This window comes from Homarus americanus, unplaced genomic scaffold, assembly GCF_018991925.1.
Source record: "Homarus americanus isolate GMGI-L3 unplaced genomic scaffold, GMGI_Hamer_2.0 scaffold11022, whole genome shotgun sequence".
Classification (NCBI taxonomy): domain Eukaryota; kingdom Metazoa; phylum Arthropoda; class Malacostraca; order Decapoda; family Nephropidae; genus Homarus; species Homarus americanus.
In genome coordinates this window covers 12,957,599-12,963,310 of record NW_024737068.1, presented here as the reverse complement: position 1 = coordinate 12,963,310, position 5,712 = coordinate 12,957,599, and positions in this window count along the sequence as shown.

Sequence of the window (5,712 nt, the reverse complement as noted above, 5' to 3'; positions counted from 1 at the left end):
CTCTCTGAAGGAACCAAACCTAAGTCTTGCTTCACTCCCCATATTTGCCTCACCACCACCCATAGTCTTACCTCGGCAGACCAGTCTTGCCTCATCACCCCGGTCTTGCCTCAACACCCCGGTCTAGCCTCATCACCCCAGTCTTGCTTCAACGTCATAGTCTTGCCTCAACACCGTAGTCTTGCCTCGACACCCCAGTCTTGCCTCGACACCCCAGTCTTGCCTCAATGCCATAGTCTTGCCTCAACGTCAGAGTCTTGCCTCAGCACCTCATAGTCTTGCCTCAACACCTCATAGTCTTGCCTCAACACCATGGTCTTGCCTCAACACCATAGTCTTGCCTCAACACCATAGTCTTGCCTCAACACCATAGTCTTGCCCCAACACCATAGTCTTGCCTCAACGTCAGTCTTGCCTCAACACCTCATAGTCTTGCCTCAACACCATAGTCTTGCCCCAACACCATAGTCTTGCCTCAACACACCATAGTCTTGCCTCCACCATAGGCTCAACACCATAGTCTTGCCTCAACACCATAGTCTTGCCTCATAAGCACCATAGTCTTGCCTCAACACCATAGTCTTGCCTCAACGTCAGTCTTGCCTCAACACCTCACAGTCTTGCCTCAACACCATAGTCTTGCCCCAACACCATAGTCTTGCCCCAACACCATAGTCTTGCCTCAACACCATAGTCTTGCCTCAGCACCCCAATCTTGCATCAACGTCAGTCTTGCCTCAACACCTCATAGTCTTGCCCCAACCCCATAGTCTTGCCCCAACACCATAGTCTTGCCCCAACACCATAGTCTTGCCTCAACACCATAGTCTTGCCTCAACACCATAGTCTTGCCTCCAACACCATAGTCTTGCCTCAACACCATAGTCTTGCCCCAACACCATAGTCTTGCCTCAACACCATAGTCTTGCCTCAGCACCCCAACCTTGCCTCAACACCATAGTCTTGTCTCAGCACCCCAACCTTGCCTCAACACCATAGTCTTGCCTCAACACCATAGTCTTGCCTCAGCACCCTAGTCTTGCCTTACAAACAACAGTTCTCGCTCCCTCCTGTAGTCTCTGTGTCACAAACAAGGCTTCCTACCCCTCTTGTAGAATCCAGTGGCTTCTTTGTCACAAGCAAACAATTACTCTTCCTCCCCTCCCTCCTGTAGTCTGTGTCACAAACAATACTCCCTCCCCCCCTCATGTCTTCTATGTCACAAACAAAAAAATTTCCCTTCTTTACCTCCCTCACTCCTGTAGTCTCGTCTCTGCTGCTACCCTCTGCCACCAAACATGTTATTCTATCACAGTCCAGGACCCCGGATGATTCCTACACACCGTCCCGCTATGAAGGCAAAATCCTACCTCACTAAACGTTATCTCAAAGGATATTAGCGCTGAAATGAAGAGAAATTTGAACAGGGAAGAGCTCCTATCCTCTTTTATAATGTGAATTGTAGGATTTTGTTTGGGGGGATTTGTGTTGTGGGGTTTTATTTTAGTGGGATTATATTTTTAGGGTTTCGCTTTGTGGGTTATTTTTTTAAGGATTTTGTCTTTTGGGATTTGGGGGGAATTTTGTGTTGTGGGAATTTGTTTTAAGAGATATTGTACAGTGGAATTTTAGATTAATCCAACAGGGAAAATAATATATAAATAACAACGTGAGCTGATGGAATATTGTCTATTTTAATGATATATATTGATGAAATGTCTAAATTCAGTGTGAAATTGTCCAATCATATTTTAAAATAATCTACACGTAAAAAATAAAATTCAAGTTGGTGGGATTTTGTCCAATATAACAGTGAATGGTCCTTTGTTCGGTCACCTACCATCACATTAGGTCACGGTGGCAAATATTGGAAACAAAATGACTGAAAAAAAAATATAGGAGTGTATGTAATGTAATCACGTAAACTGTGTTCAACTGATCACTGATTCGGATATTTAATGAGCACAAACTGTGTTCCGAACTATGACAATGAATCCCTAGTAGGTCAAGTGAGCCTTTATGTGCACCTGTAATGCGCCATATTTGGATTATGAAGTAATTATCAACACCACATCACACACTGAACTGAGAAACCTTAAAACTGTGTTCAATAGATATTTAAGTATTAAGCTCAGTCAAGGAACCATTTGTGCGATGTTCGAGTCCTGATGGCGTCATATATACGGTTTAAATTAAATGAAAATACATTTAGCACAAGCAAACCAAACCCAACCTTTCTTAAAAAAAATGTAAATTGCGATCCTTAGGTTAGGTTAAGTTAGGCTAGGTTAGGTTAGGTTAGGTTAGGTTAGGTTAAGTTAGGCTAGGTTAGTGTGTGTTGTATGTAGCTACCAAGGATTCTTCCAGGTCCGTGCAGATGCCTTGACCGCATGTGACGTGCGTACGATGTCTCTTTGTCTTGATTACTTTTTTTTTTATGGGCACAGGTCATTTTTAACGACCCACATCAAGGCCTGGGGGTCGAAAATATAGTATAATAAAATAATAATAATGATAATATTAATAATAAAACTAATAAAAATAAATTAAAATAAATAGCACATAATAAAAGAAAATATAAATAATAATAATAAAAATTATAAATAATAATAATAATAATAATAATAATAATAATAATAATAATAAATAGCCATAAATACTCGTAAATACAAAAATTCAAAAAATATCAAGAGCGAGAAACAATATACAGTATGTATGTTATGTTGTCAAAGTAAGAGAAATAATTGAGACCCTGCAATTGTGTGTAAATGAGGCAGAAAGTCAGATCAGTAACCTGGGACTTGGTCACAATTTTTTGTGGTGCCATATGGCAGCAGAGTCTACCATTAGACAACACATTATGCTTCCAATATCTTCCCAACTGAAGTAATAACATTAAGTACATTATGACACGTTAATGACACACTCATCTTAACCTCGAGAGTGTTAGTTAACATAATACAACGGCTATTATTCCCCAACACAGAGACTCTGTGACCAACAATCACTACCAAGACCCAAACAAGACGAGCGTCACTTGAAGATTCTCCCCCAAAAAAATACCACTAATTTCACCTGAAGATTAATCATACTAACGCTACCTTGCGAGTTGGGTTAGGTTATATTAGCGTTAGGGAGGTTAATCTTCAGGTGATCCCAAGATTCGACTTGGTATAGTATGTCCTGTATATTCTAATTGCACCATCAGCTCTTTACATGACTCACTCACTCACTGCCGGAGAGAAAATAATCTCTCTATAACACAGCGCATGAGTAGAGATAACTGATACGGGGTCTCCTGAAAATTAGCCCCCCCAGCTTATTTCACCTGACGATTAAACATCCTAACGTTACCTGGGGGTTAGATTAGGTTAGGTTAACATTAGGTTAGTTAATCTTAAAGTGACATAAGCAAGGGGCTAATCTTCAGGTGATCCTTCTTACCTGTTCATTATATGTCTAAGTTATAATATATGACAGTTATATGACAATAATATTACAGGCACGGTGTAATTAGTTCACAACACGTAACAATACCTCAGTGACAGTATAAGAGAGTCAGACTGAAGCAGGATAATTAACGACGTAATACAGGTAATGAACAACAGGTAATTTCAACAGCTAATCAATATTAACTACTTACAATGTTCACATTACGAAGAAGAGCTAGAACAACTCAACAACACGTCCCTTAGATGCTACAAAGTACTTAAAAAGCACAAAGTAGTAAAAGTAACAGCTACTTGAGTAACACACAGAGGCAGCGTGACAGTATTATTGGCAGGTTTAGTGACGAGAGTAGAGTGAGGTGCGGCGCTGAGGTCCTCACAGTACGATGGTCGGCACAAGACTGGATGAGTCGCGCTTCTGTTCTCCGCCGCTCTACACCTGCACCTCCCACCCTCCCCTCCCCCATTGCCAAATATTGTTTTTCTTGCATTTTTCACACCCCGAATCTCTGGAATTCTTTTGTACTTTGTGTTCATTATTCTGTTTTCTGCCGCACAACTCACACTACAACGAACACTCCGAGGTGCAAAAATTCATGTACAATGACTTTAATCCTTTGAGTATACGATATCAGTGTGCTTTGGAGATTAAGTCATTGTATTCATGGGGGTTTGACATCGTACTCAGAGGATTGATATCGTACTCAAGGGGGGATAAGGTCATTGCCTAAGGGATATTACATAATCTAAGACATCATTTTATCCAACGTGTTTCATCTGATGATTGAACACCCTAACGCTACACTGTGGGATGTAAGGTAAGGTTAAGTTAGAATAGGTTAGGTTAGGTTAGGTTAGGGTAAGGTAAGGTAAGGTAATTAATCTTAAGGTCAAATATACTCACGTGATTAATCTCCAGGTGACCTCTAATAAGTAACCCGTAAATGCAGCTATAAACTATATTAATAAAAAGTCTGACCTTTATCATTCCCAAAATACACAGACGTTTGGACGACGAACACATAAACAACAACAGTAACAAGAAAACAACAACGAACGACAAATATGAAGAAAAAAAATTATATCACAAACGAGAAGGTGTCAATGAGCAGCGAAAATGTGGAGCCACTCTTTGCCCTGACACAAGCTTAAAGTCAACAACCTTCCCAAAATCCATTAGAGTCATGCCTTTAGAGAGAAGAAAAATAAAATCGTCGAAAATGACTCCAGAAGAGAGAGAGAGACAGACAGACACAGACATAGAGAGAGACAGACACAAACAGACAGAGAGAGACACCGACAGAGAAAGGACCTGGGTTAATTTATATTCCAGCTTCATTTTTACGTTACGTCCTGTGAATTTAATTTCATTCGGATTATTTTAGACAACCTTATATTTAGGGAGAGTCTGCTCAGTGTGTTTTCAAGGCGTCTCTCACTATCGACTGGGCCCCCAAAGCAAGAGGCGTCCGTCTGTTAGTTACTTCATAAGCTGACTGACTGACAGACTCTCTCTCTCTCTCTCTCTGACAACCAAGTCGTAATAAATTCATATATTTCTTTCTTCCTCTTCTTTCTTTTTCTCTTTTTCTTCTTCCTCATCATGGTTGGAGGTCTGACTCTACGCGAATAAGACCTCTCCGATCACCTCAAGATTAACCACCCTAACGCTACCAGGGGTCATTAGGTAAGGTAAGGTACGGTAAGGTTAGATTAGGTTAGATTAGGTTAGATAAGGTTAGCGTTAGGGTGGCTAATATTCAGGTGAAATAAATTCCTTTACTACCATGAATACTTCCTACCTTTAAATTTCTTCCCTATCTTCATTTTCTGCTTTTCATTCATACATACATTAACTTATCTTATCTTTCCCTATACACGATTGTACACGTTTGAGGCAATATTTCCCTGGCTCTGTAACGTGTTTTGTGCTCAGTGGCTATAAGTTTCCCTTTCGTTGAGTGGCGGTGATTTATTGTAGAAAGTGGAGGACAGAGGTGATGGTTGTTTTTGTGGTGTGTGTGTGTGTGTGTGCCTGTTAGTCTCCCCTGTGTAATCTCTCTCTCTCTCTCTCTCTCTCTCTCTCTCTCTCTCTCTCTCTCTCTCTCTCTCCCTATCCTTTCATTTATCTTCCTCCATCTGTTTATCTTTTTCTTTCCTTCCCTCTCCTTTTATTTCTCTTTTTCTGTTTTCCCCTTCATCGGTTACTCTCTCTCTCTCTCTCTCTCTCTCTCTCTCCTCAGGTTTCAGTCTTGTAAATCAC